This window comes from Catharus ustulatus, chromosome 1 (genome assembly GCF_009819885.2).
Source record: "Catharus ustulatus isolate bCatUst1 chromosome 1, bCatUst1.pri.v2, whole genome shotgun sequence".
NCBI lineage: Eukaryota > Metazoa > Chordata > Aves > Passeriformes > Turdidae > Catharus > Catharus ustulatus.
In genome coordinates, this window is record NC_046221.1 from 85,230,585 (window position 1) to 85,251,500 (window position 20,916).

The following is a 20,916-nucleotide window of genomic DNA, read 5'->3' on the forward strand; positions in this document are numbered from 1 at the left end:
GTATCTGTAAAAAGAAGGAAATCCACAATGAAGCTGGTTTTTATACTTACAGTGACTCAGTTGGTCATAGTTAAACGTAGAAAACAATAAAAGGGATCAGTGAGAGCTACTGGGAAAACTGTAAAAGTAATACCATTGCCTTATACAATATCTGGTACCTGAGTAAATATCTAGGTTGATATGATTGAGAGCCTTTCATATGATCAGGGACTAATGAAATCATTGCATGAGCCAAACATTTCACACGTGCACAGAGGAAATTCTTGTAAGTTTGAACCTGTTACCCAGAGCAGATGGTTGTTTTGCTACCATAACTGTGAAAGTTTCTTTGCTGTAGAAATAGCAGTCATACTGCAGTCCTGTGTTTACAGGAGAGCTGTGCTGGTCTTTCATCCTATTTTTTTTCCTAGATTTTTTAGTATTTGTCTAATACATTTGTTTCAGGTAAATTTCAAGTTCATAGAATATATCAATTTGTCAGACATACATAAGAGTCATTGATTCCACCTTCCTGCTCCTTGTAAAATTACCTAAAACATAAAAAATCCCTAAACTATGTGAATAAAATTATAGTAATTTCACGATTGAAAGCCACACCTGATTATAAACCGCAGTTCTGGGTGTCAGCAATTTTTCCTTCTTTGTCCATATATAAACCGCACCTGATTATAAACGGCAAATCCGGGTCTCGGTAACTTTTCATTCTTTGTCCATATATAAGCCGCACTGGATTATAAGCTGTACTTTCGTTCACAGCGAGGATCTGTGTGCAACTTTCACAAAGTTGCCAATTAGTAACAGAATCACTGGATCGCGGGGTTTGCTGGTTCGGCTCGGGGTCATGCAGACTTGGCCACTGGGGCCGGGGAGTGCCGCCACTGCCCCGCCACCATGACCGGGCGGGCTCCGGCTTGGCTCGGGGCTGCTGCGGGCTCACACTTCCGGGTTGGCAAATTTCTAAACTTCATCCATATATTGGTCACACCTGATTATAAACCACACTTCCAGGTTCGGACCAAAATTTTAGCCTAAATGGTGCAGTTTATAATCGTGAAATTACTTTTGGAACTCTGGCAGGCTTGGCACAATGACCCCTTCTCTGAAGACCATGTTTCAATGTCTGACCAGTGAAGAACTGTTTTCTGACATCAAGCCTCAAGTTGTCATGATACAACTTCACTTCATTACTTTGTGGCCTATTGCTAGTCACCAGAGACCAGCACCTTCCCCTCTACTGCTTCCCTTGAAGAAGTTGTAGACTGTGACAATGTTGCCCTCAGCCTTCTCTGCTAAACAAACCAAGTGATCCCAGCCTCTACACATAAGTTTAGTCCTTGAGACCTTCCACCACCTCTGCAGTCCTCCTTCAGATGCTTTCTGAAAGCTTCATATGCTTCATTTATTGTCGTGCCCAAAACTGCACACAGGTGAGGCTGCAGAGCAACAGAGTAGGACAATCACCTCGGTCAATAAGTCATTAAACATCTCAACTTTGTCCATATTTTCAGGTGGACTAACCTCATCCAGTACTGGATCAGTGTTACCTCTAATCTTCCTTTTGCTATTAAAATATGCACAAAAACCTTTATTTTGGCCTTCAAAGTACTGTCCAGGTTGAACTCTAACTATGGTCTCATGAACGTTCCTCCTACGGTGGAAACAGCATCTCTGTAGTCCTCCTGTGTCACCCGTCCTGGTGTTCAGTGTCCATAGACTTTCCTTTTCAATCAAAGTTTTTATAGAAAGAAAGAAAGTTTACAGCAACCTGAACATCTCTAAAGCAAGTAGAAGGTAGTGTGCTATAGAAAGATGGGAATGGATATATAAGTTTGCAAGGCGAAGGAGTGCAAGTAGAGGAAAATCTTTAAGTAATGGATTAAAGTATCACCATGAAGTCATATTCTGCCATGTTCCCTCATGATGTTTTTTCTTTGTTTCATGAGTGGTCTCATTAGAATAATTTAATCTTCATGCATAACAACTCACTGCTACAGATCAACATAATGAAAACTAATCCTCGGGGAATGAGTGGCATAAACTGGCACTGTCTATGGAATTAAAACCATCTCTAAGTTAACAGAATCATATCAGCGTAGTATTCACTTAAGAGAGACATTTATTATTTTAATAAGACAGTAAAATTAATTAAACTGGACTTGTTCTTCAAATTCAACTCTACGTATACTCTCTTATTTAACAATTCGCCCTTCTCTTTGGTCTATATTTTCTTCCTCTTCTCTTCATCCAGGCCACAAATAGGAAACAGATAATTTTCCAAGCCCATGTGGGGCTTTCCAACCCATCTAAAAGAAATCAAACTAGGAGAAAAGGTTTATGATATATACAGTAATACTATATTCTGTCTCAATTGTCCTTGTAGTTTAAAATACTAAGATTGATAGTCTAACCTCGTAATATATAAGAAAAAATTATAGTACCCAGGGAAGTTCCAAATGACAATATTCTGTTTTCCCAGGCCAGAAAAAATTCGAATTGGGATTTTTCAAGTGTCCCCTTAGAACTAAGAGAGATGTCTGATATTATTCCAATATGACCACATGCTCTTTTCAAGGACAATATCCATGGGGTAGGTAGTGTTTTTCATGAATTTCAGATAGGTCTGGGAGAAGCTTTGTCCAAGAACTGTTACCATAAAAATAAATACATTCATTAAGCCTAACTTTTCTTTCTTTTCTCAGATATGATCATTCATTTACCACTTTTATTACCCACCCATTTTCCCAACTATGGCACACTTTCTTTGACTTTTAGAATTCATAATGCAGTCCAGAGCACATATCAGAATGTGAGGGAAACTGATCCTCTTCTGGTAATCTCTCTGGGCTGTACAACTCAAAGAAGGGCCCACTGTGTCTCTCTTTTGATACAGCAGGTGATGTGTTCGGTACCCAAAACACATAGTGCATTTTAGTGTTTCAGTTGTTTGATTGGATATGTCACGGACTTCATTGTTAACAGGTAGTTGCCTCATTTTGCCTTGAGACATGGTGAAGTAAAATGCAATGAAATATTTGTTTATAACAACCTAAGTAGTCTTTGCACCTACTGGTATTTACCACAGACATTGCTAAAGGCAAGAAATATCACTTTACTTTTAAAAAGATATTTATGTATGTTTTCTAGAGAAAGGATCATCCCTGTATATGAACAGCTGGCAGACATCTGGTCTCGCTGAAGTTAAAACTCCCTCCTTCTTTGTAACTCAATAGGATGCTACAGTTCAAAATATGGTCTTACATTCTACAACCAATCTATCACAAATACACAGAATATCCTAAAGTAGACAAATACGCATACCTATTTTCTGGTATTTGGCTGTCACCAGACACAATACTCATTAGCTGATTTCAGATACTGATCCACAACTTTTTGTCATTTGTGCCCTAATATAAATAAACCTCCTTTCTAGTCCAGATGTTTGATTTGATTAATAATGTACTGTTAGTTTTACTATTAACTTACTTCAATATTTTACTTCAAATATATAAATAGGAAATGATTAACAGTTTCTTGTGAAAAATTATTAATGATAACTGTAATTTAATAGTGGACTCGAAAACCTTAAAGGTCCTTTCCAACATAAATAATTCTATGATTCCAGTTGAAAACATAAAACCCTAGTGGTTAAATTCTTCAATAACTTTTGAAAATATTCAACTTTTTTGGGTTTGGCTTATATGGACCACAGTTCTCAAGAGAAAAAAATTGTCCATATTTAACAGCACATTTTTAGTATGTCTGTTGATGAGCAATTTCCAGTCTTGTTGCTGCTGTACTGATTTCATTTTCTGTGGTGTCTCCCAGTATCACAACTTACTGTAATTCTCAGTGAGGTTGATTCTGAGAAAGAGAGAAATGGTTGGCTTCCAGTCGCTGAAGTTATTTTCTTCTTCTACCTTTCCCAGCCAAGTGTTCTGTTAGCGGAATTCTCTCTCAGCAGGCAGCTGTCAGTGCTGTTACTTAAGTGTTTTTGCTGGTGTGTGCTCTCATTGAGCCACTGCCAATAAATTTCATGATGCTTCCTGTTTGGATATTTTGGTTTTTCCAATGCCACTGCACAGCAAAATAGCTAAAAGTCAACCTTTCTTTTTTTACAGAAGTTGAAGTATTTTTTTACAGAGACTGCAGTATCCCAGACTTGTATACAAAAATGGCAGAAAGTCTACATGAGTTTCCCACTGTTTGCTCTTTTTTTACTCCATACACTTTGTAGTCTTTGTTGATTCTGTATTTAATATAGCAGTGCTGTCTGCCACTTCATCATCAGGCATACAGATTTGCATATTTCTCATCTTCTTTAAAGAAACAATCTTTCCTTCTTCTGAAGTCTCAAATTTGGAAATTAACATAGAAGAAGTAGTAAAGTTTTCAGTAGAAAGAAAATTAGAATAAGTGGCATGACTGTGAGCTGGTGTATATATATATATATGTATATATATATATATGTGAGATAACTAATGTAATAAAGAGTTTTTAAATGGCATTCAAGTCTTGGGCAGAGCTCCCCCAGTTTCTCCAATTTACACAAAGTAAAATCTCAACCCTTTTCCAAGTTCCTGGTGTACTGATTTTCTTAGTTGCATTTACTTTTACCTAATAAAGATTGTTTTGTATTTTTATTTTGCAAAATGGAAAGAAATTTCAATGCATGTCTGCCATCATATTTTTTATAAATATGGTTTGCCATTTTCTAGAAGTTATATTCATAAAACCTGCTCTTTAACAGGAAGGGGAATACTCAAAAAAACTAACTGAATGAAAAAATCCAATACAATTTGAGATAATATTTTTTTTGCTTTTTCATTTGAGAAACTTACCCTCTCTAAATTTTGGAAAGTAGAAATTCACAGTTTTGGTCCTGCTCCAGGATACAGAATCTACTGAGATTTGAAATGTTAAGACATTTTGATATGTCTGAGCTGGAACTAGATTCTTTACCTTATAAAGTCAGAAGTGACTTTTTTCCCCCCTGAAACTTAGTTGTATTTTATAGAATCTACTATAAACCAAGTAACGTGATAATATGAATACAGCTGGTTACTCATTTTACATTTTGTGTTTCATATTTAGAAATATTAAATGGTTGCTATTTTTTCAGAAAATTTGTCTGTTTCTCTTATAATGAGAATATTGATTGAATGATTTAACTTGTATCATGAAGATGTAAATGTGTTTCATTTACAGCTCTGACTAGATTCACTCAAATATTGATGAAGTGTTGATGGAAATCATTCTAAAGTATTTTTTTGGAAGTTATTAGTACTTATTTTTACAGGACACCAGTATATTTGCGTCATTTAAAAAAATTCCTGGTCAGTTGTTTGTCTAGACATTTCCTAAACCATCTCTTTCTCCTAATCATTAAGGCATTAGATTCAGCATTATTAATTTCTAAGTCTGGGCTCCAGATTTTTATGATACTTAATGTTTAGCAAATCAAAGTCCCTCTTTTAGGAACTCTGACCAACTATTCTATAGCAATTTTACCATCTTTCTGGAACATAATTACAATGAATTAAAAGACCTTCAAGGATTGTTCTAAATGTCTATCTTAGCTAACTTCCCCACTCCAATGCTTGCCTGCGCAAACTTTTTCAGATATTCTAGAAGAACATTTTGGCAATTATTTTATTGAGTAATTCCAAAAAATTTGCTTTGCCAGGGTGAGAGTGAGAATCGCCTGTTTTCCTCTGAGAGTTCCTTCATTCGTAAACGTATGGCACTGTGAAACTCACTTCTGTTAGCTCCAGAGCTGAAGCTGATTCTATGATGTTACTGTCAGTGCCACTTCCTAGCTACTGTGCAGCTCATCACAGGTTTTTCTGCAATCTCCTGATGAAAGCCAACAAAGACATGCAAAGGAACAGCATTTAACCTGAGTGACCATACACTAATTAGCAGATTGGTATAAAGAGTTTTGTAAATTTCATGTATTCATTTGAATGTATTTCTTTTGTGTGTCTTGTTTGTATACATTTTGATAAATGTCCAGCATCATACTGTAAACAGGGATCCTGACAGCAATCAGGTTTTGTTTTTCAGTGTTAGAACTTCACCTGATCATTCCGGCATTTGATATGGAGATGACATGCAAAGGTCTGATGGGCAATTATGATTGATAAGAGTTCCATAGCAGTGGTACAGAAACTTGGAGGTTTTTCCAACTATTATTCTGTGTCAAGTGTTGCAAATTATTTTTCCCCTGTGCCACTATCAACAGAATATGCAAAATAATTTGTGATGGAATACATATGAAATGTTCTAAGGTACATGTGTAACAGACCTTACAGATAGACAAATCTGAATTTGTTTTAAAATATGAGGGACTGGGAAAAGAAATAATTTTATTCTTAATTTTACAAATAATACACTAATTGAAAATATTTCCCCTACCTTCTCTATTCTTTTTCTGATGGAAGTAGAATTGTTTTTTACCAGCAACAGTGCAGATTACTGTTGTGATGCCACAAGAAGGATATATCTCAAAAAAACAAGGCAAGTACAGTTAAAATATTTTTCCCCAGTATTGACAGAAAAAATATATTTTTAAAGGGATATCTAGCTTAAGACTAACTTTTAGATACTTAAGGATTTACAGGACAAGATATACATCATAAATCTTCATTTTATTGCATCTTCTCAGGATACATAATTTGTAAAAGAAATGGTAAACTCTTCATTGAAGAATGTTAGAAAAGTTGACATTCTTTTTCCTGACAACAAGACAACATTAGACTTCGAGTAATAACTTCTTCCTGGCAAGAAGCTGTCATGTCAATCTGTGCTGTATGTGAGAGGTGAAAATAGGACTCAATAGGGAAAATTTAGTAATCAATGACAAGTCAAATACAGAACAAAAATAATCTAATTCCTCATGACATAAATTTATTTCCTGCCACCTCACATCTAGATTCATCCTGGATCAACTTCATTAATCTCTAACAGAGTTATCACAATTCAGAAATAAAATAAAAATTGCATAAATGAGGTGTCTAGTGAAATATGGAGGCTACAAGAGTAGTCATTTGGTGACAGCTTTGAAATATATATTCTGTTGAATACCATATGTTTGTAATGCTTTTAGTTGGACTACATTTATGAATTTTTTCTGGTAAAATCACTTAAGTCTGTGCAAAATATTAATGGAAATCTAAATTTGAGATTAACTTTAATTTTCAGGTATTTGTTCTGAGAAAGACTCTCTGTAGGAAATTAGTCATTTTCCATACACTCACAGAAGCAATAATCACTATAAATGGAACAGTTACAGGACAAGGCTACTTTTGTAGTTACCAGGACAACAAAGCTGAAGTCACAGATTCAGACAATGAAGTTAATTTAATTCACAATAATAACCTTTTTATTCTTTATAATTGAGGTCACAATGGTAGAAGCAACTTTTTATAAATTGTCACATGCTATGCTGAAGACTGTGGAATCCATGATTGGTTCTTGCTCAGCTACTGTTGTATTTTTCTGAGGCTGTTCTAACATGAAAAGTTATACTAATTGACATGAATAAAGATGGTTTTTATTGGTTATAAAAATTCCATAACATGAAATATGATTTATAAAAATCCCTATTTTGAAATCAGATTGAAATTATTGTGCCTATTCATCCAAGAAAATGTTTTTTTAATATTTAAATTCTGTTACAAACCATATATTTTAATTTGATTTTAAGTTGCTTTCAGTTGAGTCTATTATCTTCCATAAACTACATCCTAAAGTTGCAGATATTTGTGACTGTTCAATTTCCAAGCATTCACTTTACAAGTAACCCATATTTGATCCAAAGAAACAGTAATGTAAATTTAGCCCAAATTAAGTAATAAAAAAAATTTAAGTCAGTTTGAGAAGAGATTATTCAAAGTCTCAGTCACTGGGTCTCAGTGATATGTTTAGTATTGACAATATATGCATATAAATATCTAAACCTCTACCAATAAAGAATATACTTATTTTACAAGAAAATTGTATGCCTTTTCTTGTGATTTAGATGGAAAAATCTGATCCGAAATACGATGTGACAAGTGCCCTTTCATATTTTTCACTTTGACAATTATGAGAAGGTATTGTTCCATGTAAAATAGTGTAAATATTATTTTCATGTGGATAAAAGAATATGACTGTCTGTATGTCCCAAGAAAGAAAATGTCCTTCCTATTTCAAATTAATTCTCAAACTTCGTGTGTATTCAAGGCCTTTTAAAATATTATTGCAAAGATTTCTCACAATTTTACTATGAAGACATTCAAGTAGAAAATGGATGTTTTCGTTTTCTTCACATTTCCTCCTTTTAATTTTTTTCATTGCAACTAACATTGAACTATGGTTAAAAAAAATCTTATACCAGTACTGGTTTTTCTGACCAATGTTTACCACACTCTGACATTTTCTTCTTTCCTCCGTTATCTTTTGGTTCTTTCCCACTTTTTATTATCCATATAAAATAAGCTACCATCAAAAAACATCATGAAAATGAAAAGCTCTTTTGACTGTCAGTGGTAGCTGTTGACACAGGTTTTTTTTCTTGCGTATTTTCTCATGTTTAAGACCATAGGAACTTCAGGAAATACCGTCTATTGTCACCCTGCTCCCTATTCAGCTCTCGACTCTCTGCCTGCAAGTGGAACTGCTGGTACCATAGCATTGCCTAGATATATATTTTAAGGAATTTTAATGATGGATCATCCCTGCTCTCCGTAGTTTTCCTCCTGTTCCTTCCAACGCTATGAAGCTTCAGTTTGCTCATGCTGATGGGTTCTTTTTACATATCAAGTGCTCATATAGTACCCAAATATGAAAAGTAAAATGTGTAGTTGTAGCTTTCCACTGTTGTAGTGTAACTCATATCCAATGCCAGAAACTATATTTTCTTCTTTTTTTTGCTTGTTTTTTTTTCTTTTTTTCTTTCAAGACAACAAACCAGGTTATGGACTGATTTAAAATGATTTCTTATGAAGATGTGATGTCTGTGGTTCTTGCTCTCTTTAAAGTCATTGGCTAGACCACAAGATTTGAAACTCTTACACAAAAACAAAAGTGTTCCTTCTTGGAGATTCTCTACTACTATATTTACCTTTCTTCTTAATTTTCCAGTTTCATGCTTAATTTTTTTTCTTAATGGATTTTGAAATAAAATGAGATAGAATGAGAATGTGATATTAGATGGAAAAAGCACTTTCCTATTTTTCTTAAGTCAGCAAGCCTGAGTGTGACAGTGGTCAAGCCTAACAAGAATAAACTTGGATAAAATTGAGCTCTTTAAAAGTAATCTTTTTTTTTTTCTTTCTTATGTGATAAGCGCTAACTCAGACTTCTAAGTAGAAGGTAGCCAGCAAATAGGAAGTGGACAGATAAAGATGTCCTTCTATCACAGCAGAAACATGTTGATGAGGCGTACCTTGTATCTTCTAGCTACTGAATTTTAATGTATATTTACATGTGTGCATCATGTTATTTTTACGACATACTGTCAACTTTGTCACATGAAATGAAAAGGAGGTTAGCATAAACATTGCTTAGTCCCATAAAAAAATGTATGTCATAGTTACCCTCATGCTGAAGAATTCTGAGAACCTGCAAAAAATATATTTTGATTATTAAATTGTTGACAACAGAAACTATCTTTCTGAGTATGTAGATGCTATATACTGGAAGCCTCAGGGTAGATATACAAGAAGTAGGGAAAAAAACCAAAACAACTCGCAAAAGGAACATGTGGACCTTTATATGTCTATGTCTATGTCTATGTCTATGTCTATGTATATATTTATATTAATTTATTGCTTGCTTGCGGCAGTGTGACTTGCTTCAAGACTGTAAGCTCTTCAAAGGTTGGATTATATTTCATATAGCTTATATATTGCAACATCTAGAATGCTGGTAAATAAGGAAAGTGATGTAACTCTTAGAAAATTTTGCACTCTAGTTAGATAGTTTTTCAGCAGTTCATTAGGAAATGTCATATACTCCACTCCAGAAATGTTTGCAATTATGCTGATATCTTAAAAATAACTTTAATTTAAAGTGCTTATCTGGTTTTCTCTGAAAATAATCAAGCAATCCTTTTCAAACTGTACCTGTTTTAAATCAAACCCCTAGCAGTGAAATTTTATGAAGACACATTTGAAGACACCACATCTTTGACTCTTCACTGATTGAAAAACTAAGTACCATTGTCATGGGTTTAGCTGGGAAAATTAATTTTCTTCCTAGTAGCAGGTACAGTGCTGTGTTTTGGCTTTAGGGTGATAATAATTTTGATAACACACTGTTCTTTTAGTTGCTGCTGGGCAGTGCTTGCCCTAAGTCAGGGACTTCTCTGTCTCCCTTGCTCTGATAGTAAGTGGGTGCCAAAAAAATCTGGAAGCATGACCAGGACAACTGACCCAAACTGACCCAAAGAGGCCTTTTGCTTCTCAGGGACAGGCTGGGCATCAATCAGCAGGTGGTGAGATATGGTATTGTGCATGACTCCTTTCTTTTTGTTATCTCCCTTTTCTTCAGCATCACCATCATCATCATCATATTATTATTATTATTATTATTAGTAGTAGTAGTAGTAGTATTAGTATTAGTATTATATTTTTCTTTGTTTCAACTCTTTAACTGCTTTTATCTCAAACCACAGGTTTTATCTTTTTCTGATTCTCATCCCTATCCCACTGGGAGAGGGTAGGTGGAGAGACGAGGGAAGGAGTGAAGGAGTGAGCAAACAGCTGTGCAGTGATTAGTTGGTAGCTGTGGTTATACCAAAACACCTAGAAGGCCAAGACTGAAAAGTATCTTGCAACTGACAAATTAAATAAGCAGTGACACTCTTCAGTCATTCTTGGACCATTGTATTGTTATGAAGACTCAGCTCTTTCTGAGTGGTGCAAAAATTGCCGTTGACAAAGATTGCTTTGATATGAATATCTGTAGATACCTCTCCTGGTAATGACTGAAAATTTGTTGCAAAACTTTCCTCTAAACAACACAATAAAGCCTTTGATAGACGTTCTGTCCCTAGAAATTTTACTTTCCGGATTAAATTCCAAAAATTTAACATTTGTAGTCCTACAAAGGTTCTAATATGGGATATATTTTCAAGGCCTAACAACCCTGAGTTTGCTTACTTTGTGTTGTCCATACAAGACAAAAAAATGTATTTAGATTATTTTCTGATTCTTTGCTATTAGGGTAAAAGGTATTCCTTTGCTTCAGCATTTGACAAAAATTTCTGAGTGGATCATCTGAAGTTTTTTTAAATAAATCTTTGTTTTCTTTTCTGCTCATACTTAAAGTGATGTCTCCAGCTTAAATCCACAAATAGATTCTAAATTTAACCTTTTTGTCAGAGAACACTCTGAAAGAGCCTAAGATGTTCTAATATATTTTTTTCTAACTGAATTTCTGATTTTTTCTAGATTTTTTTGCTGTTTCTATTTCTTATGATAATTCTGCTGCTTTTTGGAATAAAGCAAATCTCCCCTGTTTGTTTTAAGAATGATTCACTCTAAACATATTGCTGATTTCACAAAAAGATCTTTAGGATTTGTCTTATAGCACTTTCCAAGTGCATGGCATACCCTAACTCTTTTTAATCCTGTAGCGTTTGATATGTATTGCAGAAAAATGCCACTCATTCTTTTATGAAAGTCTTGGACAACAGTGCTTGCCATCAATTTTTAAAGGTCTCCAAATATGTTGTGCATGTCTTGTCAGCTTTTGTGTCACATTTTTCAAGTTAGCCAAAAGTGTCTTACTCTGCTGACCTCCAAAATGGAAGCAAAATGGAAACCGCCTTTTTTTTCCTCATGTTGTCAGAGATGGCCTCAAGCATGTAACTTTTAAAATTCAAAAATATTCTGTGGGTTACTTGTTGTTTTGGTTTTTATTTTTTCTTCCATTAGAAGTGTCCCATTGTAATGTGGTGGTTTATGCATAAAAAGACACTTTTGAGAAAATAAAGTCCATTTGTATCATAATGAAATCTAAGAAGTTTCTTTCTAGTATTCAACTTGACTGTTGAGAAGTGTCTTCTTCTTCGGACCGTTGTTTTGCTTGCTTGATCCTGGTTTGCATCCAGATGTAAACAGGGAAAAATAGATAAATGAAAAATGGAGAAATCTCCAGGTTTTCTGTTCTGAAAATGCTTTTGTTCAATTTTTCAATATAAAAAAATGTTCTATAATTTATTCATTTCTTTGGACACATTCCACTCTTTTGCAAGGAGATTGATATACTACAGTAATTTCACAACCATAAGGTGCACCAGACAATGAGGCACACCTCCGGGAGTTGGCAAATTTCGCAACTTTGTACATTATATAAGGCACACCAGACTATAAGGCTCACTTTTTTTTTTGCCACCAAGATCCCTGCCGCACGCAACAAATTAACTAATTAGCAACGGATCCCGTAATTGTGGAGTTTACTGGCAGGTGCTCAAATCGCAAACATTTTTCACAGATTGGCATAACCTTTAAATGCAACCCCAAGCACCATCCCCGTGTGCGGGCCCCAGCACTCCCACCCGCCCCCGGCACCAGCTGGCGAGGCGGGGTTCGGGGCTGCCACAGATCGTGGCTTCTGCAGCAGCCCGCTCCCTTCCTCCCCGTGTCACCTTGGTGCTCAGGCAGCCCTGTGCAGCTCCAGGAGCCCTGCGGCCCCCTGGTGCTCCAGGAGCTCTGTGCTGCCCCTGCACTTCGGGAGCCACGTGCTACTCTGGGAGGCCCGCGCCCCCCCCTGGGCTTTTTCCCAGTGCCAATGCCAGTGGCTTTCCCCTGTTCCCAGGCCAGGGCTGGCGGCAACTCCCTCCCTAGCCACACAGCTCCTGCTGGCCATGGCCGCTGGCTCCCTGCCCCGCCTCAGGCCGGGGCCACCAGTTCCGGCTCCCCCTGTGGCTCCTGCGAGGTCGGGGCTGCCTGCTCCCACCCCGCCTCGCAACTTGGCACTTCCGCGGCACCACCCCCCCATTGCGGCTCACACTTCTGGGTTGGCAAATGTCACAATTTTGTCCATTATAGAAGGCGCACTGGACTATAAGGCACACTTCCGGTTTCGGGGAAAAATTTTAGTCAAAAGGGTGCGCCTTATGGTCATGAAATTACTGTAATTTATTTCCTTTTATAACTGGGTAAGCTATATCAGTTTGATAATTTTACTAGAGAATGCCAGTGGGGACTGGGGCATATATCAGCAACTATATCAGTTGCTTCCCACACTATTATTTTTATGTGGCTTCTGATTTGACTTACCTATGTGTTTCCTATCTAGTGACAATGCCAGGACTGGTAGCTAAATTTCTTCTGGTCTTCTTTAAAATGAATAAAGGCATTATGTTATTCACCTCCCAACACTGTTACCAAGGCACTACTGGAGCAGAGTTTTATGTAGAAACTCTTGGACTGACAATTCTTGAGAAAAGCCCAGTCTTTTTATTCTCTTCCTACATCTGGATGAACCCAGACTCAAAGAGGTGGTGCTAACTGAAACAGAGCAGGGTAGTATTTCACCTCAGTGCCAAAGGACAGTTGTGAGGAAGCGGGCTACAAGCTAGTTAAGAGCTAAGAGCAAGAAAACCTGAGCATTGTGGCATGAAGAAAGGAGCTGGTGATGCCTCCTCAATGATCCTGACCACTGTTCACAGGTTGTTTGAGATATAGGAGCTTTTCAGATAAAAATGGTTTCTTTGTTATTCTACATCACATTCAGATAGATTATGGATAGACATACAGAGCAAGAAAACTGAGGATTTTTCAGCGGTCATATCAGTCCATCTTTTCCATCACAATACTGCTCTTGGTGATCAAGGTCAACATTCAGTACTCTGTATTTCTTAGATATCTTTTTTTTCCCCCTTCATCTCATAGTGATTCTCTAGGAAATTATGCTGTTTTCTTACAGATGTTTTATCTACTATGATTTCAGTTTAATATTTAATTATTGTTAAAGGAAACATTTCTTTCATTGCTTGGACACTACCATGGACAGTTTGGAGCTGGATATTTTAGTGAATACTGCTATCCTGCAGAAGAAATTCAATGTTTGTATTCAAAAGTCTTTGTCTTAGCACCTTTTAGAAAGCTGTTTCAAAATATACCTGGTGAGAAAAACTTCAAGAAAAACTTCATTTAAAGGTGTTATTGGATTGTGCTAAGTTGAAGACAACTCAGAGATCTTTTGTGAAAGGTACTACAGTATTGTACTATGGTGTTGCTGTAACTTAGTTGGACTTCTGAATGCCCTTTGCAACTCCCATTTCAGAATGAAATTATGATTTTATTTCTTTTGTTTTACTAATACTTAGACATTTCAGCTAGTATTTGAGTAAGGACTTCAAGCTGCTATGCGTAATTATGCAACAAAAGCAGGAAGACTGTGTAATTTTAGGACCAAAGAACTACATCTGTAGAAGTTCAAAACAAACTTTATTTAAAAAAGACAGAGGACAATAAAAACCATGCATCAAGATGTAAGTGTCAGTTATCTTTCATAATTCAAAACTCTCTGAAATTGAACAAATTTTTTTATTTTCTTGAAGGTGTTATCAGGTAAAAGTTCTTCCATGATCTTTTTAAAAAATAATGCTTTCTTCTTATTGTGTCCATCTCCTGTCTAAAATATATTTTTTAATAGGTGTGCAATTTAGATGTGCACTTATCCACTTCTTTAACATAATAAATTACAGACAAACACACTGGGATGATTTGCATTTCAGTCTTCATTTTAGAAGATAAATTTACTTCTTTCAGCTTATCAGTGGACATGCAAATTTTTTTTAGTATCTTGCACAAATAATACTGAAATTATATCATGAAGGACCATCACAGTTTTAGTATATATATATACATATTTAGTATATATATATATATATTTAAAATATATTTATTTATTAATACATTTTGGAAAAGAAGTGAAATCTATAATGGTGTTTTATTTTCAAGGACTTATTAGTGATCTGAGAAAAAATCTTGGACATTGTAGACATCAATATTCAGGTTTTTGCATCCTAATAAAGACTACAGAGAGGAGCTAGTTATAAGAGCACTGGAAAAAAGCATTTCCATATTTGTTTCAAGGTATTGAGTAAGATCGCTTTCAGTTGGAATAATATTTTTTTTCATCTTAAACTCCACTGTAAATATTTAAATATTTGCATTAACCCTAAAACATAATTGTTATCTATGTTTTGAAAAAATAATTATATTGCTTTCTGAAAAATGAGCATTTCTCTCTTTCAAGATATCTAGATGAGACATTCCTCTTAGTCATCTGTATAATAACTCTTCTCACGGTATGTTGTCATTGACATATTCTGGTATTTCATAGCAGAGTAATTTTAACTTAGCAACTAAAAGCTAAGGCTAACAAAATACAAGGTATCTATCCATTGCATACGGGTGTTAACGTCAGCAAAATGCTAGGTATCTGGAGCACTGCTTTATCTTGTGATTTCACTGATCTACTATTAAATCAACATATTTAAATTTAAAAAATTATGTCCAAAATAGTACCAAGAGATTAATCTAAAGGTCCATTTACAGAGGAAAGAACATTTTCTGAGTGATATGGAGTCTTGTAAAATGGAAAACTGTTGTTTCCAATATGTGATCTCTGAAATTCAACCATAAGAAAATTCATATGTGAATTTTTGCAAATAAGGCGTCCTCTATTTATTAATCTCATGGTGTAAGGGATCCTTGCCTGAGTGTAAAAAGACTGAGTGGAAAATTTTGAGGTCTCTTTCACTATCCAGTGTAAAGCATTTCTATTTTGAGCACCTGAATTTCCAGCACAAAATGGCCTTGTAAATTCTCATACCGAACATATAGTTTCACTATATATACCACCCTGTGTTTCGCCTTTCACTTAAAAAATTATTTTAAAATCTCCATCGCATAATTGTAGTTCCCCATGGTTATGCTTCTCTCAGATGCTCATAGAATATTTCATCTGTTTTTTCGGAATTGTTGCGTGGTCTATAAGAGACTCCCACCAGGACATGTATCTCATTGTCCTTCCCCTGATTCTTACCCATAAAATCTCAACTCTATGCACCAGTTATCCCACCATATACCTGTGATGGCAGCTATGTCACAGTCATCCTGCTGCACACTGGTTTTCTGTCTGTTGCCCATACACATGTATCAGCGTAGATGCATTTCCACTGGGCTGTTTATCCTGCCACCTTCATTGTGGGGGAACCCCCTAACTCCTGGATGGAATTTCCTAGTGATGGATAATCATTACTATATTCTTTTGCTGCAGAATAATTGTTTGCTCCTAAGGTTTAATTTAAACAGCACAATGCACAGGTTTTATACTTATCTCCAGCTATGTGTCTCTACTTCAAAGGAAAATAGTTCACAGCAGTTGAAACCTGACAATCTGAAAACATATTGAGAGAGATCTGTAGATAAGTAATCTAGCAGGCAGCAGCTGGGCTTATTCAATCAGCACTGTCATCTCTGATATCATACCTCACAAGCCACTTTCATCTCACAAAATTTCAGTTCTTTTCCTGTTGTGATTTCCTGTGAACGCTGTTATTGTGAAGTAGTTGTACAGTGCTTAAACATCTTGATCTTAGTGCAACAAAGCCTTGTTCCTTGTACTTGATCACCTAAACCTTTGAGTTTTAGTTCCTTGTGATTAGTAGCTGGAACTTTGAATTTTTGTGTTCTGTTCTGTACTTAAATGGTCTCTTTTCTCTCTGAGTGATGTGTTCTGCTGCAAATATGGAAGTAATTTTTTTCTCTACTGTTAATCAATGTAGAGTAACATAAATCTTCAAAATACACCACTTGGAACATGTATTTGCTTTAGAATCTTAATTTTTTTCTTCCAAATGCCATTTATCTTATACCTAGAGATAATATGAATTGAACCTCTCTTTGACTGCTTGCCTTTGAAAACAGTATCAGCAGGAGTGGCAGAATGAGGACCATCATTATCTAGATTTCTCTCCATAGCCTGCTGTCTGATTATAGATAATAGAAGTAAACATCCACTTAATTACCAAGTATATTGCAGTTAAAGCTGTCTGGTAACTATAGTTATAAATAGAGTCTACCATATAATTTCATTCCTATTCATGATCCCTTTTGTTTGCTTATTGGTAATCACTTGGTTGTATAAATTTATTTGCAAGCATGTTTGTGATAAGTACAAATGTGTCACATGGAAACCTAAATAAATATTTACAAGATATGAGAGTTGGGAAAAGAGCTTTCATGACCACTTGAGATTCATCTCTTTCTTCTCAATCAACTTCAATTTTTTTTTTATATTGTAAAATTCTGGAGCTGAGGTAACTTAATTGTTACTAGTCATATGTCTTTCAAGTCAAAATTGTAACTCTAAAACTCTCATCACTCTCCCCCTCCTATTTTCCTTCTCTATCTCCCTTACTTACTTCAAACAACCTTAATAAATTTTATTATAAGTCAGAAAACAAAAAACAAAGATCTGATTTTAACAAAGCATGTGATTGTCTTTTGTTTTTTAATCCACAATCTAAAAATTAAGGTCATGCTGCATAAAAAAATGTCTGAGAAAATGTGTTGTGGATTGATGAACAAAGCAGTACAACCAAACTAAAAAAGCCTACAGTGTCATTTCACTCATCACTACTGATGTGATTTCTCAAGAATTCAAGGTCATATGAATATTGCAACTCTCAGACATTTCTCGTTCAATGCGAATTCTTTAGAGTTTGTCCGCATAGAAAATTTACTGCCATAGTTTTTACTGTTTTTACTGCTATAGTTACATTGATCTAATTCTTCCTGCAATGCTTATTTTAGAATAGGTACCATGAGAGGGAGCTATAAATACAGTGGTATGGTTACAATAATATTGCTCCCCATAGATCTTCTTTCTGGGTTAATCCTTGATGCAGAACATAATTTCTATAACTATTTCACAAAGACACAGAGGTTGTGGCTTACCAGAATAAAACTAGCACAGCTGGGAAACAGAACCAAAGTGCTAGTTTAATCATCACTATCTCTGCATTTACCTGAGGACTACAGCTGTATCATTAAATTACATTGGCTGAGAAAATTCCCCAAATGTAGAATAAGTTTGTCCATGGAAGTAGATTGTTAGAGATGATACTTGCATCAGCTTGGCCCATGCTAGCTACCAATCTTCCCAAATGATTCCCAGCTGTATTTCAGCAGTTAAAATGTTTCTTGGGACCTGTTTCTGTCATTCAACAACAACCACTGTGCTTCCACAAACGTCTAACTCCATGCACTCCTTCATGCTGCTGTGCTGTCCTACAGTTTCACTAGAGGAGCACTTAGAGGACCATTCCACATATTTCCACCTTAGGGGTGCAGAGCAGGCTTTTGTTCTCACAGCCAAATGGACTAACAGGAGAAGGGATCCTCAGATTCAAGGAAAGCACACTGCAATTGCAGTCTGTGAGACTTACCATGAGCAGACTGGCTGCAGATCTGGATGGGTCTTTTCCAGCTTTCATCCTTTCTCCTGTCTTTTCCCTAAGTTCATTATTTGGGTGTTGTTATTAGGTACGTTGTGATTAGATGTGTTGGTTAGCTGACAAATGCAATAGACGTCAATGTGGTAAACTTGGGGGGAGACAGAATTTTCCTAAAAACATTTGTAGTGGTTTAACACTGGCCAAATTACAAGCACCCATGAAAGTCACTCACTTGCCCTCCTCTGCTACAGCTGGGCAGAGGAGAGAAAAATTTAATGGAGCTTTCATGAGTTGAGATGAGGACGGGGAGAAAACATTCCAAATGTAAAACAGGCTCAACTTAGAGGTAAAAAGTGAATTTATTGCTAAAAAATTCAGAGGAGGATAATGAGAAGTAAAATAAACCCTTAAAAACACCTTTTCCCCCCCAATCCCAATCGACAGTGCAAGGAGACAGGGGTGGGTGGTTTGGTCACTTCATCCCCCAAAGTTTTCTTCCACTGCTCTGGGAGAGAAATTCTTCCCCTGAGGCTGTGGTTCCCAAAACTGCTGCAACATGAGTCCCTCCCACGGGCACACAGTTTTCCCAAAACTGCTGTGATAAAGGTATCTCTTTCCACGGGGTGCAGTCCTCCAAGGACAGGTTGTTCCAGACTGGAAGCAGGGGCCCTTCTCTCCACTGGGTCTCCCACTGGGAGACTGGGATCACAGCCTCTTCCAGGCATACACCCACTCCAACATGGGCACCTCTTCCAAAGGCTGCAGATGAATCTCTGCATCCCCCTGGATCCCCATGGGCTGTGGGTGGATCTCTGCATCCCCCTGGATCCCCATGGGTGCAGGGCACAGCTGCTTCACCATGGTCTCACTACAGCCTGCAGAGGAATCTCAGCTCCAGTAACTGGAGCACCTCGTACCTATCCTTCTGCACTGACCTTGGTGTCTCCGTGTGATTTCTCTCACATGTTCTCACCTCCTCCTCTTCCCTAGTTAGGGAAAAAACTGTGTATGCTTTTGCTTTTATTTTCTCCTTAAATATGTTATCACAGAGGCATTATCACCATCTCTAATTGTCCCAGCCCTGGCCAGCAGCATGTCCATCCTCAGAGGCATCAGGAATGGGCTCTGCTGGACATAGTGGAAGCTTCCAGCAGCTTCTCACTGAAGCCACCTCTGTAGCCCCCTTTTACCAAAAATGGGGTTGTGCAAAACCAACATACCATTGTATCACAATGATAGGAAAGCAAACACTGCACAGGAATGCTCATCTATCTATCTATAGAGAAGAATAGCACTTGAGATTCCTAATATAGAGATGCAAGCAAAGTCTAATCCAACGCCTACAAGCTGAAGTATATAGTACATAGAGTTTGAAACAGTGGAATCTAGAAACTGTTTAGGTGAGTGTGGGTGGTGAGTGCCCAAGGCTCATCCAGAAAGTCTGTGTGAGAATACAGCAAAAGTAGGTAGAGAACATACTAGAACAGCTGAGAAGGGGCTGCGGTTTAGCAGAGCAATGTTACACCTCATCAGATGATCTATGTTTCAGGCAGATGGTGTGGCAGTGGAGAGTGGGGTGATTGAAATTAAATGGCCAATGTTATATGATTATCTATGTTATATGATCTAGAGGGAGTGCCCATTGTAGATTTTTGGGTTGGTTTGTCTGTTTCTTCTGGCATTTGATTTTGTTGTGGGTTTTCTTTTTCCTTTTTTTTTTTTTAAGTCAAAAGAAATGATGTACAGCAAGAAAATATGTTAGTGCCATATAGAGCGTGGGAGAGAGCCCAGATCTATTTTTAAAACCGGTTTTGTGATATGTGGCTGATGGGATAGTGCTGCAATACTCATGAATATTTTGATGGAAAAGCCCTTAGCAAGGTGGGGGCAGTGAAGTCAGGCAAGATTTACATGAGCTAAAGGACCAAATCCTGCATTGTGAATCCTCCTTTGGAAATATTTGCCTGCATTCTCAGTTAGATAAAGTCTGCTGAAGTCCAGCCTATCCCTTGTAGTTTTCTGTTTCAAAATCAGCAGGTCAAACACTGCAGTGAGATTCTATAGGACCACAGGTCCTAATCCAAACACAAGTCTTGTAGTTATTGTTGGAATGGCTCCACATTTTGGGAAGAACCAACCGGAGTATGTGTGATTCTTCACTGGTAGTCTAACAACAGCCTTCAGGATTTGTGACTGGAAGACCTTTCAGTTGCTGTAGGACTTCTGCAGAGGCCTATGGCTGCAAAGCAGGAGAAAAAGGGCATGTCTGTTCAGTGGATTTAGCAACGTGCTCATTTAATCCTTGTGCATGTGGCATTGTATGATGCCTTCACAGTAGGTTTTCTTGGCCTTGCTGATGCTGTGAACATGCACCAACCATGGGTAGATGATCTGTATGATGGTCTCTGTGCCATCTGAAATAGCCCTACCTACTATGGACTTTCTGACCCCAT